Raw genomic sequence first — 17176 nt, 5'->3', positions numbered from 1 at the left:
CATTCGGAAATCAAGGTGCCAGAGTCTGCAGGAAGACTGGGGAGTGGGAAATGCCAAAATGCCCTAAGTCCAGTGTCAAGTACCCACAGTCAGTGATGGTCTGGGGTGCCATGTCAGCTGCTGGTGTTGGTCCACTGTGTTTTATCAAGGAGTATATTTTGGAGCTCTTCATGCTTCCATCTGCTGAAAAGCTTTATGGAGATAAAGATTTCATTTTTCACCACGACCTGGCACCTGCTCACAGTGCCAAAACCACTGGTAAATGGTTTACTGACCATGGTATTACTGTGCTCAATTGGCCTGCCAACTCTCCTGACCTGAACCCCATAGGGAATCTGTGGGATATTGTGAAGAGAAAGTTGAGAGACGCAAGACTCAACACTCTGGATGAGCTTAAAGTGAACCTTAAGTCTAAAAAAAAAAAAATGGGTTTTACTAACCTGGGGCTTCCCTCAGCCCCCTGCAGCTGATCGCCGTGTCTCTCCGATCCTCCTGTCCCTGCCGGCGGCTACTTCCGGCCGCGACGTCAACGGCCGTCAGGCTGGGAATGCGAGTGATTCTTCGTGTTACTAGCCACAATATCTCCCCCTATGCTGCTATTGCGGCCTTCCTTGCCGCAATAGCAGTATAGGGGGCGATATTGTGGCTGGGAACGCGAAGAATCATTCGCGTTACCAGCCAGACGGCCGGTGACGGCGAAACCGGAAGAAGCCGGCGGGGACAGGAGGATCGGAGAGACACGGCGAGGGCACCGATCAGCTGCAGGGGGCTGAGGGAAGCCCCAGGTGAGTAAAACTAATTTTTTTTTTAGACTTAAGTGCCTCTTTAAGTCCGCTATCGAAGCATCCTGGGCCTCCATAACACCCGAGCAGTGCCACAGGCTGATTGCCTCCATGCCACGCCACATTGAAGCAGTCATTTCTGCAAAAGGATTCCCGACCAAGTATTGAGCGCATAACTGAACATAATTATTTGAAGGTTGACTTTTTTTGTTTTAAAAACACTTTTCTTTTATTGGTCGGATGAAATATGCTAATTTTTTGAGATAGGAATTTTGGGTTTTCATGAGCTGTATGCCAAAATCATCAATATTAAAACAAAAAAGGCTTGAACTACTTCAGTTGTGTGTAATGAATCTAAAATATATGAAAGTCTAATGTTTATCAGTACATTACAGAAAATAATGATCTTTATCACAATATGCTAATTTTTTGAGAAGGACCTGTATATATATATATATATATATATATATATATATATATATATATACATACTAGTGGACCCGCGGCGTAGCATACGCCGCATAAGAGGGTAGCAGGCAGGAAGGGGGTATTGGGCACAGCGGAAGGGAGGGGGATCGGACAACCCCTCCCTCACCTGGGTCCCCCATCTGCGCTCCCACTCCAGCTTAAGCTCAGCAGCAGCTGCCGCCGCTATTAGTAAGAGGCAGCGGGCAGGGATGACTCACCTCTTCGGCACAGCGGTGGGGAGGGGGGTCGGACCCCCCCTCCCCCCTCCCTCACCTGGGTCCCCCATCTGCGCTCCCTCTCCAGCTTAGGGCCCGTTCAGATCACAAATGCGGATGGCCATGCGTGCGGAACGCGTGCGGACCACAATGCGTACGAACGCACGCCATCCACGTTTGTGTGCGTTGCGTGGCTGATCCCATCACTGAAAAGTGAATGGGACAGACGCGCGTTTTAGTAAAATCTGCGTGCAGCATGCGTTCCCGGACCGCACAGGTCCGGAACGCATGCAGTGTGAACATCAGACAGTGCACTCTATGCACTGTCTGATGTCGTGCGTGTTGGCCCTCTGAACGCGTTTCCAAAACGCGGCTGGAAACGCGTGCAGTCTGAACGGCCCCTAAAGCTCAGCAGCAGCAGCCGCCGCCGCTATTAGTAAAAGACAGCGGGCGGGGATGACTCGGTCTGTCGCGCACACGCACCCGTGTGCTAGCGACTAGCGACAATTGTAGCCCATGAGTATGGGCCATTAAGCTAGTGGGGGAGCGCAGATGGGGGACCCAGGTGAGGGAGGGGGGGGGGTCTGACCCTCCTCCCCGCCGTTGTGCCCAATACTCCCTTCCTGCCCGCTACCCCCTCCAGCTCGGCGGCAAGTGTAGGACCGCCCCTGGGGGCAGGGCGCTACTTCTTCTTCTTGCTTGGACCAGCCCCTTCTTCTTGCTTGGACCGGCCCTTCTTCTTGCTTGAAGGTTGAGGCACTTAGCCTATATATATATATATATATATATATATATATATATATATATATATACACACAATACAATAACATTTCTCTAGCACTTTTCTCCCACAGGACTCATAGCGCTTAGGCTCTCTCAGATTCAGTAGTTGGTAGTAGGATGAAGTCTTTACACAACAAAAGTTATATTTCTGCAAATGACAAACTGAACAGGTGGGTTTTCAGTCTAGATTTAAACACGTCCACGTCTGTCTGCATGGAGCAGAGTCCTGCTGACTGCATGTTATATCTCACACAAATGTGCATGTTTTGTTTTTATTATTATTGATTTATAAAGCGCCAACATATTCTGTGGCGCTCGTTCTTCTAAGGACTTCCTAGAATGGAAATGTTGATAACTATGCACAGCTTTGATACCTATCTAGAGAATACTGGAGATGTCTGTTGCTTCTAAAAACACACTCAAATAGTTTTCTGGTTCAGTTAGTGAATGGAAGCTCACCTCCTAAACGGTTAGATTTGTGTATTCAATCTACCCGTTGACAGGTGCATGAGTCTTATTGACAGCTACAGGAATCACTTATTTTGAATGATTACCTCTAAAGGATTAGTAACAAAACATTAGGTTTATTGTCCCATAATTTTTGACCATGCCATTTTCATTTGTGTTATTTGAAATAGTGTGCTGAATGAAACTTTAAGCTAAACGTTTTCTTATTTTTTCCAATAAAGAATAATTGTTTGCCATTTACTTTTTTCTGTTTCAAATTACTTCAGAAGTAGCTGTGGGATCTTCTTTATTCATGAGAGTACCAAAAAACTTGTCAACATCTGTAAAGGCTCTTACACATGTCCATCAAATTGTGCGACCAACTCCACGACATGACCGACCACACGACCAAGCAATTACACAATTTGTATTTTGCATGCACCAACCAACTAAACGGCCAACTTATTTCCAAACTGCATGTGCAAACTGAATGACAGACTGCCAAAATCAGATGACAATCAGTCAGTTTGGTTGAGCATGTGTACGGGTCTTAAAGGGCAACTGTAACAAGAGGGATATGGAGGCTGTCATATTTATTTCCTTTTAAGTCATTTCAGTTGCCTGGCTATCCTGCTGATTTTCTGCCTCTAATGGACCCTGAACAAGCATGCAGCAGATCAGGTGTTTCTGACATTATTGTCAGATCTGACAAGATTAGCTGCATGCTTGTTTCTGGTGTGATTCATACACCGCTAGAGACAAATAGATCAGCAGGGCTGCTAGGCAACTGGTATTGTTTAAAAGGAAATAAATATAGCAATCTCCATATCGCTCTTACTTCAGTTGTCCTATAAGTCTTCAAGGTGTGTGAACGTGTTGTGTGGGGGAGGATAGGGCATGCAGTGTGGGAGATCTGTGTGAACATGATCAATACTGAGTGGTGCAACAATGCAAAACAATCAGTATTCCATGATCACTTTTCAGTCAGCGATGTGTTGCTCATACAGTGTATAGATTATTATTATATAAGATTATCTTTGTAATCATATGTTTTAAGTACATTAAGTTCAGGCATCAGAGGGGTTAGGTAGATTCAATATACTCACACTGACATCTATTAACCACTTATTGCTGGCACTACAGTATGTGCATGTCCTCTTTGGCAGAAGGATGGAAATGTTAATCTGCAGTGCCAGGTGAGGTGACCCCAGTGAGCATGCAAGCATACGCCTGTGCTCATCACCCCAGGCAACATACATAGACATACATTTTACCCTACTATTTTTTTTTTGAGATTTGCACTTGTCTAAAGGCTTCTGTGCATACTTCCAGTTTAGGTAGCCAGTAAAGATGTTTTGAGATCATTTTTTTCTAATAGCTACTGTTATACACCATAGAAATATCAGCAGCTCACTCCCACTCCTTCTTCCTCCCACTCTCTTTTTGCAATAGAACATGCTGATTGTTACATTGTTGAACAGCATGTATGTGTGGGGATAGGCTATACAAAACAATCAAAAATGCTCATTTCATAAACTACAATCGCAAGGGTGTATGGGGCTTACTAATATTAGCATGGACTTGTATCTTATCCAGTAGCTGTGAATAGTTACCTCATAGCAATTGGTTGTATCTATCTCTTGAGATAACCTTACAGAGCACACACTCTGCTGTCACAATATGAACGGCCATTTTAACATAATGGTGACCTAAGGTGTCCTCTTTCTGCATTCCCTTGTTCACTATTCCTGCTTTACCTGTGCACACACAGGTGAGATAGAATCAGGTAGTGTGATAATTTAACATGTCCATATATGATAAGTTATCTGCTTTCACTCCATCATGTCTCTTCAGTCTGGGTATTTACCTTCTGATAACCTCTGCCCTGAATAGCCAAAGCCCTGTGTCTTGCTAGTTCACAGCTGATAAGAAAGGGCAAGGTGGTCAGAAACCTCAAACAATTAAAGATGAATTTCAATAGCCCCATCTGCAGCTGCAAATACCTACTTCTCTTTGTGTACCAATTCACTGTATGTTGTCAGCTCTACTGTGTCCCTGAGGGAAACGCTGAGTCTTGTGCAGAATTATTTAAACAGGCTTATAAAACAAGACTATAACATATTAATGTAATATCATTGTGAATAAGCGGTAAGAATCTATGTCTTACAGGTCCTAGGCCTAAATACCACAAACAACGCTAACTGCATGGAGTTTATACGCTCTTTCTATGTTATATGGCATAGCCGTAGAGTCATGAGTATATCACCATCCCTAATTCTCTAGATTTTGCTTATATACTACATAACACTCCTTTTGGCATGGCAAAAAAAAATTAGCATAGTACAAAAGACAATGAGGTGTATTTAGCAAACGGCAGTAAAATCGAACATAGAGGTAGTGCGTATCGGTACCAAGTGCGTTGTGCAATTAGCACAACATGCGTTACCTAAGTAATGCGCACAATACCCAGGCAAGTAACCTAGCACTGTGGTAATGTGTGTGGTACCTAGGTAGGTGCGAACACCCACTACCTCAATTTTAGAAGCACTGGATAAATTGCTCTATGTCCATAAGGAGAGCAATTTTACAACTATTTGCCGAATACAGCTCCATTATGAGTAAAAACAATGCATAGCTTTGACCTCTTCATTTATTTATTAAAGGAAAGAGTTTACAATTACCATCACCGATATCATCCCGCTGAAAAAGGATGACTGACCTCACCCAAATGCAATACTGCTTTGTGCCACCCTTTTCAACAACAACTGCACTCAAACAGTTCCAGCGATGGGAGATCAGTCTTCTGCATTGCTGTGGAAAAATAGATTTTGGCCCGCCCTTCTCTTCAGAACTGCAGTTATTCATACACATTGGAGGGTTTCTAATTGGCCATTTATGGTTGTGACACAACATGGTGATGTGGTTTAAGTCAGGACATATGCTAAGTACACAGATGTGAGAATAGGCAACCATCGGGGAAACGTTCCCATGGGCGACAATTTGGGGAACGATGATGTACAGACACATCCCTAGCCTTAAGGCTAATGATGTGTTCTTTTGCTATGGAGGGGGCCGGAGGGACAACGATTGGCAGATGACGGAGAGGCTTTAATTGGTTGGTGGGGCTTGTATAAAGCATTGCGAACGCTCATGCTTGGGCATCAGACATTATTAAGAATCCGACAGGACAGATCTTTAACAGTGCCTGAGCAGTATCGATCAGTGGCCGCTGTACACACAGTCGTTTATAGGCGATTTCAGACGATGATTATTGCATGTGTCTCCATAGCTTTAGACTAAGCCACTCCAAAACCTTTATTCTGTGGGGTTTTCAGCCAGTTAGAAATAGATTTGATTTTAAGTTGGTATTATACTTCAAATAGCTATAATACTGCATAATCCAGTTGCTCTGTAGACCGGTCATTCTCGTTCTGTACATGCTAATAAGAAGAAGCTAAATAAAGATGCATAGACCGATAGACACACACACACACACACACACACAATGATTGTTGCACATAGGGAACAGGACTCAATCCCCATGGCTACAGTTCGCTGCCCAAGTGCTGTACAGATGCTAAACTTGAGCTGAGTGACGCGTTCTGTTGCTATGAAGGGAAAAGGAATGACAACAAAGGAATGTATAATGGAGGCTTCAGGCAGGAAGGATAAAAAGGGGAACAATGTGCTCACGCAAGATGGTCCAGCAATCCAGATCTTTCAGTGATGTATCAGGGCCATTGTTCACATGTTATGTATGCCCTTCAGGATGCAAGGGGTTAATATAAGTATGTGTTGTCTGATTAAGTTGTGCCCCTCTTGCACCTCCCTTAGTGTAGCTTTTTTAAAGTCCTTGTGGGATTTAACCGTCTCATTGGTGTGTGAGCACTAGAAATGGAGGCACTTTGAGGGGAAACTATTGGAAATGGGCACTATAACTGAGAGAATTATGGGGGACAGCATAACTATTTATTTTAGTTTACTTTTATTTATTTATTGTATTTATAAAGTACCAACATATTACGCAGCAATAGCATTTTAAAGGTGCAATAAAACTGGGGGCATTATAACAGAAGAGCAGTATAGATTGGGACACAGTAAGTGGAGGTACTATAATGGAGTAAAGGTGAATGCATGATAACAGAGGGGCACCATACATCTATTGTAATAAAAAGAGGCTTTAATGGGTGGCAGTGTGATGGGGAGACCTGTAGGAGAGGAGATTCATATTGTTATGGGTGGGAGTACAGGGCGTAACTAGAGGGGAGCAGCACCTGCAATCGCATGGGGGCCCAGAGCTGTGGAGGGAACCAACTACTAACCTTCCTCCAATACAGGGGACTATGCTTCAGATCAGGTGTTTTTATGGCTACACTTGATATGGGTATGGAGATCATGATGGCCACACTTGTTTTATGACCCTTGTAAGATGGGCCCCAAAGACATGAAGGGGAGACAAGGAAAGGGTTGTGAACATTGGGGGGCATCAAAGTTTCACCGGGGGCCTCATGAATTGTAGTTGCACCACTGGAGTATAGAAGGGCTGCATATATAACAGAAGGACATGATGGCTGCACTTATTATGGTAGAGGAGCGATTAAGTGATGCTCCAACCATTCTAGTGGCCGATTGACCAAGAGATAGCTCTCCCTCTGATTTGGAACTGATCGGAGAGAGATCTATGGCCCCTATAAACCGCAGGCCGATTCCCGATGGATTTCAGCATGTACTCTTTAGGGAATCGGCCTAGTGATGTCACTTCACCGCACTGGCGCTGTCCACCAGCATAAAATGTGCTTTCCCCTTCCCCCGTTGCCCTTGCATGAATACTTTACCTGTCGGAGAGTGTAGGTCCTACCGACACTATGAGGCCTACAGCCCTATCACTAGAGGCAGGAGATAACAGACATCCAAACACCACCTTGATTAAAGAAACTGCATGCTCATTATGCTATTAGCAGATGTATACAACATGGATCATTGGAGAAAAGAAACAAGTTCCATCAGGCACTGCAGTTAATCCGTATTTATTCGTGTTTTCAGTGTGATTTAAATCACAGCATGTCAGATTCTTGTATGCAAAAAGGCAGGTGCATAAGTCATAAGCAAACAACTTGTGCTATGATGACAGCATCAAAATTATGCATGAGATAGATGTCCTACCATATCAGAGGGTGGTGGTGGTGGGTGCAGGGCAATAACGATAGCCTAATAGCCGTTTCGCACGGCGGTGCTTCTTCAGAGGCTGATCCACCTGTGGAAGAGGCACCACCGTGCAAAACGGCCGTTAGGCTTTCGTTATTGCCCTGCACCCACCACCACCACCCTCTGATATGGTAGGACATCTATCTCATGCATAATTTTGATGCTGTCGTCATAGCACAAGTTGTTTGCTTATGACTTATGCACCTGCCTTTTTGAATACAAGAATCTCACATGCTGTGATTTAAATCACACTGAAAACACGAATAAATACGAATTAACTGCAGTGCCTGATGGAACTTGTTTCTTTTCTCCAATGATCCATACTTTACCTGTCAGTGTCCGCCACTGTCTCCATCCTCTACCTCCCACACACGACCTGCCTGGTTTGATTGAAATTGTATAAAAAGATTACACTGTGTATGTCTAGCTTACTATGAGGCCTATTGTATGTCATACTGTGGTGTAGCACATTAACATGGTGTCTACAGAATGTAACTTTAGGTCACATGCGTCTGTCCATTATTTGGTCCCAATAGTAATGTTTTTTTCAGCTCAGCACCTTTTTCTTCATGTACCATTGTACTACTTGCTGCATGCCGTGCAGTATATTCACGGCCCTGCAAAATTGACAGGATGCACCAGGGCCGTGAATACAAGTCTGCAGCGATGTACAGCCGACGCTTGCTCCCGTTCGCCGGCGCGTGCACTGCCGTTACCGCCGCTTAGAGGGGAAGTTAATGAATGGGACCGCAGGTCCCATTCATAAGTCTAAGTCCCCGATTCAATGAATACCGGCGTCTACGAGACGCCGGCATTCATTGTGTCTTCCTGTTGTTATACTGCTACGCATTACTTCCAATTCATGTGCTTACGTACGTCAATCGGAAATAATGACTGAGAACATCTTGTGGCCAAATAGGATATTACACCAAAATTAATTTTTGTTTAAAAAATATCCCTACACTGACTTTTATAATTAACTATTTCCCTCCCACACCCTCCCATAGTCCTCAAACTTTTTATTTTATATATAAAGGGGGGGAAATGTACATAAAAAAATATAAGTAGTTACCTTTGGGACTGAACTTTTAAAAAATGTATGTCAAGATGGTATATTACTATTAATTTTTAATTTATGGGCTTGTAATTAGTGATGGACGCAAAACTGAAAAAATGCACCTTTATTTCCAAATAAAATATTGGCACCATAATTGTACTAGGGAAATTTTTTAAACTTTGCAATAACCGGGACAAACGGGCAAATAAAATGTGTGGCTTTTATGCACAGTAGAACGTTTTATTTTACAACTATAATGGCCAAAAACTGAAAAGTAATGCATTTTTCAAATTTTTTCTTATTATTCATGTTAAAATGCATTTAGGATAAAATAATTGTTGGCATACTGTACCTCCCAAAGAAAGCCTAATTGGTGGCGAGAAAAACAAGATGTAGATCATCACGCTGTGATTAGTAGTAATTAAGTTATTGGCGAAAGAATGGGAGGAGCGCTGACAGGTGAAAATTTCTCTGGTCCACAAGGGGGAAATACCCTCAGTCATCAAGTGGTTAAGCTGTGCGTAACTATTTTATATTGTGCATTGTTTGCACGATCTGTTGTGTCCTTGCACATCTCCACTCATATTTTTTGGGGGGTTTTTTGTTTGTTTTTTGTTTTTTTGATTAGGGGTTTTGGTTTTTTTGGGGGGGCTCCTAACAGCACTCCTGTGAGTGTTGCTTTAATCTGTCTGGGATTCATCTTTTTCCACTGTGTGTGAGTGAACAAGTTCTGCCACATAGATTTATGGTTTTGCGCTGTATTAAATGCATATTGTCTAGCTTTTAACTACAAAGCACATTTTTGGTATTCCTGTTCACTGCCAGATGTGTACAGGTCATAGATGAATGAGTGCTCTCCTGGTATGAGCACGCCCAGTATAAGTTTTGTGTAAATGGGGGAAGGGGAGGGGGGGGGGGTCTTGTGCGTTGAAACAGTTATCTTTAATTAAAAATAAAGAAGACAGAAAAATAGTTATATTGCTTAGTCTTATAACATATTGGAATAAAAAATCAATTCTTGCCACAAATTCCTGATGCCCTCTAAATAGAAAAAGCATGCAGATGATCAGTGAAATTTTCGGATTGGAATGAATTATTCTTAGATGATGGAGATCTCCAGTATCTGTCCATGCTGAAATCACAGTACTGGCTCTATTAAATAACACCTGTAAGGAAGAAATCTGCCCCTGGGGGATACTTACCTCAGGAGGGGGAAGCCTCTGGATCCCAATGAGGCCTCCTCCGTCCTCTTCAGCAGAGGGGATACATCGCTGGGACCCCCTAAACAGCACACAGCAATAATTACGTGTTGAATGTATGTGTTATACAGTTTTTGTTAAATAATAATCGCTGGTGTGGGCCACTCAAACTTTACCATACGTGTGCAGATAAAGCACAGTGGCTTTATTAATTTATTATTTGTCTTTTACCTAAAATATCTCCTAGGAGAAAACTGTGGAGAAAAAGTGAATTGAATAAGGGCCAGTGGGGTTGATTCACACAGGTTTGATGTTGAATTATCTAACCTTACTTATTAACTCACAATTTATTCTTCTTAAATGACTTAACTCACTATTTAGCTCTTCTTATTTGACTTCTTAGGATTTATCTCTCTCAGGGATTGATTCATATAATAGCGGCCGGTAATATTACCCTGCACACACATCGAGCCCTGCCAGTTACGCTATTGGCGTGACTCACGGTACTCAAGTAACGCCACTGTCACTATGGTAATCCACAAGACTAATTGTAATGCTCGTTAGTTACGTGCATTACCATAGCAAGGTCATGCTACTGAAGTACCACGAGTCGCGCTAATAGTTTAACTCGTGGTATTTACTAATGTTATTAAAGTGTACCAGAGATGAAATTAAAAAAAAGGTTTAAACATACCTGGGGCTTCCTCCAGCCCCATGCGCACGGATCGCCCCCCCCTATCCTCTGCTGTCTGCAGCTTCGTTATTGGGTCCCGTTAGTTCTGGCAGTCTGCGCAAGAGGAAGTGCGCTTTCTATGTATCTCTCTGGCAGTCACTTCTCTTGCACCGGAGAGATATGTAGAGGGCGCACTTCTGTTGCACCGAAGAGATACGTAGGTACGAGTGCCACAGGTTGAAAAGTCCTGCTCTATATACAGTGGCTTGCAAAAGTATTCGGCCCCCTTGAAGTTTTCCACATTTTGTCATATTACTGCCACAAACATGAATCAATTTTATTGGAATTCCACGTGAAAGACCAATACAAAGTGGTGTGCACGTGAGAAGTGGAACAAAGATCGTACATGATTCCAAACATTTTTGACAAATAAATAACTGCAAAGTGGGGTGTGCGTAATTATTCAGCCCCCCTGAGTCAATACTTTGTAGAACCACATTTTGCTGCAATTACAGCTGCCAGTCTTTTAGGGTACGTCTCTACCAGCTTTGCACAGCTAGAGGCTAAAATCTTTGCCCATTCTTCTTTGCAAAACAGCTCCAGCTTAGTCAGATTAGATAGACAGCGTTTGTAAACAGCAGTTTTCAGATCTTGCCACAGATTTTCAATTGGATTTAGATCTGGATTTAGATCTGGACTTTGACTGGGCCATTCTAACACATGGATATGTTTTGTTTTAAACCATTCCATTATTGCCCTGGCTTTATGTTTAGAGTCGTTGTCCCGCTGGAAGGTGAACCTCTGCCCCAGTCTCAAGCCCTGTATTTGGCTCCATCCATCTTCCCATCAACTCTGACCAGCTTCCCTGTCCCTGCTGAAGATAAGCACCCCCAGAGCATGATACTGCCACCACCATATTTAACGGTGGGAATGGTGTGTTCAGAGTGATGTGCAGTGTTAGTTTTCCACCACACATAGCGTTTTGCATTTTGACTAGAGCATCTTCTTCCACATGTTTGCTGTGTCCCCCACATGGCTTGTGGCAATCTGCAAATGGGACTTCTTAGGCTTTTCTGTTAACAATGGCTTTCTTCTTGCCACTCTTCCATAAAGGCCAATTTTGTGCAGTGCATCACTAATAGTTTTCCTATGGACAGATTCCCCCACCTGAGCTGTAGATCTCTGCAGTTCGTCCAGAGTCACCATGGGCCTTTTGACTGCATTTCTGATCAGCGCTCTCCTTGTTCGGCCTGTGAGTTTAGGTAGACGGCCTTGTCTTGGTAGGTGTACAATTGTGCCATACTCCTTCCATTTCTGAATCATCGTTTGAACAGTGCTCCGTGGGATGTTCAAGGCTTTGGAAATCTTTTTGTAGCCTAAGCCTGCTTTAAATTTCTCAATAACTTTATCCCTGACCTGTCTGGTGTGTTCTTTGGACTTCATGGTGTTGTTGCTCCTAATATTCTCTTAGACAACCTCTGAGGCCATCACAGAGCAGCTGTATTTGTACTGACATTAGATTACACACAGATGCACTCTATTTAGTCATTAGCACTCATCAGGCAATGTCTATGGGCAACTGACTGCACTCAGACCAAAGGGGGCTGAATAATTACGCACGCCCCACTTTGCAGTTATTGATTTGTAAAAAATGTTTGGAATCATGTATGATATTTGTTCCACTTCTCATGTGTACACCACTTTGTGTTGGTCTTTCACGTGGAATTCCAATAAAATGGATTCATGTTTGTGGCAGTAATGTGACAAAATGTGGAAAACTTCAAGGGGGCCGAATACTTTTGCAAGCCACTGTAGCACATATGAACAGCACAGTCTCCCAAGCACAGAATACTTGTCCCCACCATCCCCTTCCTTGCTGCTAAATGCATTACTTGTGACCAGCACTGTGCCCCCCCCCCCATACACACACACACATTCTAGCACTGTGCCCCCCCATACACACATTCCAGCACTGTGCCCCCCCCCCCCCCCCCACCCCACAGACACACAAATTCAGTGTGTAGTAATTAATTTAAACATTGCCAAACTCTGCCCTGTTTGTAAAATGTGTTATATAAAAGCTCAGTAAAGAGTAATTTCTCAAAAGGCATGCTAATTATAAATACATTGGGTCTAGAAAGAGTTAGATGTGGCATTACACAGTAAGCAAGTGGGAACTGGGCTGGTGGAAGTTAAGTCTTAGTTGAAATTTAGCTGCAGTGCAGGCCAAAAAAAGTTAGTCTGTCAGCAACAGCAGACAGAGGAGTAAGGAGATCAGCTATGTGCTTGGCAGTGTGTGCACTTCACATGTTGTATGGACAACTGTTGCAAGCTTCACAGGTAACTCCAGTCCTTACAGCTTGCCCACCACTGAACCCACTCAGTTTATCTGTCCAGCAGGTGGGGGTCTGGTAGGGACAATTGCTTACAAAACTATATGCTCTGCAGAAGTGGTCAGTGCAATATAAATACAAAATAATTCTTTTTGTTGGCTTTTCATACATAAAATGTTCCTATTCATGCATAAAAGTCCTTCATACAATACGAATATTTGGCCATCTGCTAAAGGAACCCTGCTCTGGTATAAAATAAAGTAAACACAGCCACCAAGCTTGCTCATACTGGTCAGGGGAAGGTGGGTAAGGAGTGGCATCACAATGTAGGTAGAGATGGGTAAAGCTGGTTACTTCATACAAGTCAAGCTTTATGCTACCATGCTAATGATGGGACTTGCATAGAGCTTGTCCCTACTCCACTATACTAATGCAGATCAGGTAACAGCCCTGACTGTAAGTACAGTCACCTGACACACAAAGAACCTATGAACATTGTGTGTCTACTTTTAAAAAATAGTGGAACCTTGCACAATATTCGTTTGCTAAAGATTTTAAATATTTGGTCTATTTCACAAAAGCACTAGAGACATTTATGAAACTGACATACTATGGGAGATGTTGGGGTTGAATACTTGCTGACAAAATCACAATATTTATTTCCTATATTCATTTAGTGTCAGAAAAAAATAATCTATAGAAGAACACCCCCCCCCCCTCCCCCAGATTGTGTCCCTGGGGCAGTGTGCAGTCCCTACTAACAAAACAGCATGGTCTCCCACTGCACAATTCACACTCAGTCCCCTTTCCACCAGTACAGTTTTATTCTTAGGACTCTTCTTCTCTCACTGAAACTTCTTCCCCAGGGTTATTGTTGCTCTTTTGTAGGAAAACATTTAACGAATTGTTTGATCAGGCTACAGATTTGCTGGATCATGTGTTAATACAGAAATTGATCTTATTAAGTCAGAGGCTAACCGTGCATACACACACTACTATACTAAACTTGGCCAGGGCCTCAGCCAAAAATCTAGAGTTTGTACAGGTGTCTCCCGAGCTCATTTAAGGATATGTAATGCCAGAACCTTATGAGATATCTGTGTTTAAATGTCTGTAGTGGAAACTTATTTACTATAGGAACATTTGTAGGTGAAAAATCATACATGTAATGTGATACCTTAAAAAGCAACAGTGCTATTATGTCATAAGCTGTGATTTTTTCATCCTTCTGGCTAGCTGCAGAATGTGCCTTTTGGTTGGATTTGAAATGACAAGTTGTTTTGTTATATGAAAAATGATTCTGCCTTCTCTACACCTGTGTCTAGGTTTTAAAGTATTAGTTATACATATTGAATGCATGAGGCAGACATACTGTAACAATTATTGCATGTGTCATTTGTATAACATTTAACACGATTTATGTCATCTGAAATATGTTTCTCCACATGGTGATGGTTTGAAGTTTGCAGGAATTGTTGGTATTTCTAGAGTTCAATCTGAAAGCAACAGTATCTTGTCCTAGGCCTGATTGGTTCGTTTCAGTGTCCTGTGGAATAATACAGTTCTACCCATCAGTTATGTACAGTGTTGAGAGTAGGATCGCTGGGGACCCAGGAGGGGAAGAAGACCTTAGCATGACCTTAAGCTGCTGTCCATCCCAGGTCTGTCCTGGGACATCCAACCTAGCCAGTGTTGCTTTGATTTCCAGCTGAACTTTAGGTGAACCTAAGCCTGGGGGAAGGAGCCTGTAGGACAGGACTGCTGAGAGGAGATCCTGGGACAGGTCATCAGCTTGAGTAAATATTGAAGTAGGCCATCGAAAAACTGGACTAAAATAAAGCTGTCAGGACAGGGTAAACTGAGAGCAAGATGGGCCAAAGGAAGAGAAAGGCATATACCCTGTCTTCAATTCCTAAGGGCTCCTGAACAAAAACAAGGTAAGGATAGTAAGTACAGAAAGAAAGGTCATCAATAGGACACCCTTTCACAAAAATGTATCCCATACTTCATGCACAGTGACTGGTTATCAAAGAATACACATTTCATATAAGAGAGTATTGTCCTAAAAACAACACATTGTGTACATTGGTTTTAGCTGATTTGTCACCATAAATAATACATTTTATAAACTATCTTTAACTGGTGGCAACCAGAAGAATGTGCTCTACTTCTACTCTCCAAAAAAGTATACCCCATCTCAGACCACCTTTATTTCTGTCTGTGGAGCTGCCCTCCATAGGGAGACCTTCAGCAGTACAGATTATACTTGTAAAACCTGCAATACCATAACAACTATTGCTTCAAATCATATGCAGGATTATTGGCCTAACCTTCTCTAGAGTATAAAGCCTGATACACACCCTCAATTTTGATTGGCCAATGTTACCACCTCCATGTAGTATGAGGGTCAACAGATTTTGAATACTATGAACAGATTGTGTACATAAACTCTCATACTACATGAAGATGGTTAAATTGGTCAGTGACTGGCCAACTAAAGTTGAAGATATGTACCAGGCTTTAAGAATTAACTGCTGAACATTTGCCATGAGCCTCATCACTTTTTCTATGATGATTTCTTTTAAAAATTAGCATAATATTTTTTCCCAGACTTACTATATATGAAAGGGTTATTAGCTGCTCCTATTTATAATCAAGCTAGTAGTGTGTACAGACTTTCAGTACTGTGGCCCATAGAGCTTAAACCCGATCCATAGAGCTGAAAATGCAATGTTATGCTGTTGGTCACCTGAATTTCAAGTCTTCCTATGCTGAATAAAAGGGTGTTTGAAGTTCTCTCCTGTCTGCGTGTGTGAATACAGGAATATAGATCAATGTTCAGGGAAACACTTCCTTTTCACTTTTAAATAGCAGCCGTGTTGGCTTTTGTTGTGTTGAGGATGAGTCAGAACCACAGCAGCTTCTAGGCTCAGATTTCTTCTGTCTTCATGCTCAGCTCTGGTTATTTATCACAGAAGATGCTGCTTATCAGCACAGGCAATGTACAGAGGCGATAAACAAGTAGGATTGCTGGCAACTCGTCATGCTGCCTAAAAAGACTCGAGTAAACAGAAGTAATCTACTAAACTCTATAATAATATCCAATAGTAGCAAACAACTCTGAAATAATATCCAAAAGAAACAAACAAATCTAAAATAATATCCAATAGAAGCAAGCAGCCCTGAAATCTGTCGCCTATTCTATGTTGGTCACTTAGTGGTTCCTTACCAGCGTCCCCCCTAAAAAACATGTTTGTTTCGGAATAAAGCAGTCAAACTTTTCGGCACTTCCGTAGTGAGGTAGATTTATTTCTAAGGTAACACATAAAAATAACCTTAAACATTTCAACTCACCAAAAGAAAAACGAAGAAGTCTTTTGTTTTGCTTTTTTACTGCAAAATTCCCATTTCTTTCAACACTTTTCTTAATGTTTGTAAATACTATCAACATAGTGTGATTGTAAACAGTATCAACATGGTGTGACTGACTGTATCTAACATTGCCAAGACTTAATACACCTTCGTCATAGTCCACAGGCACTGATATTGCTAAAATGTGTCTCGGTTCTAGTGCAAACTACCTTGTATGTGTGTGTGTGTATATATGTATATAAATATATATATATATATATATATATATATATATATATATATATATATATATATATATATATATATATATATATATATATATATATATATATATATATATATATAGCTTAGCTGAGATGCTTGCTGATAAGATCACGTGGTATAACCGTAACTAAAACTCGTGTAGCTGGGCAGACCAGTAACCAAACGGAGTGGAGAAGCCTGATAGAGGAGCTTCTGTGACATCATGGGGTTTCCCTGAGAGAACCTGATTAGCTCCCTTTGTTAAGAGGGTTGAAAAAGAACAAAAATCGCGTTGTAAAACGTCCCTTTATATAAATAAGAAAGCATTTCTGTAGAACAAAATAGACTATTTACACCATCTGCATAAAAATCGTTTCTTCCAGTTGTCCATGGTGCTCC

General features: G+C 42.0%; 1 protein-coding gene across 11 annotated transcripts in view; it reads left to right on the top strand.

Annotated features, from left to right (window-relative positions):
- CALCOCO2 (calcium binding and coiled-coil domain 2) overlaps window positions 1-17176 on the top strand; it is a 755339-nt gene that overhangs the window by 182268 nt on the left and 555895 nt on the right. The window lies entirely within an intron of this gene.

The sequence above is a fragment of the Hyperolius riggenbachi genome, chromosome 12, assembly GCF_040937935.1.
Source record: "Hyperolius riggenbachi isolate aHypRig1 chromosome 12, aHypRig1.pri, whole genome shotgun sequence".
Lineage (NCBI taxonomy): Eukaryota > Metazoa > Chordata > Amphibia > Anura > Hyperoliidae > Hyperolius > Hyperolius riggenbachi.
The sequence above is the reverse complement of the archived record's forward strand: the minus strand, read 5'-3'. Positions and strand labels throughout refer to the sequence as shown.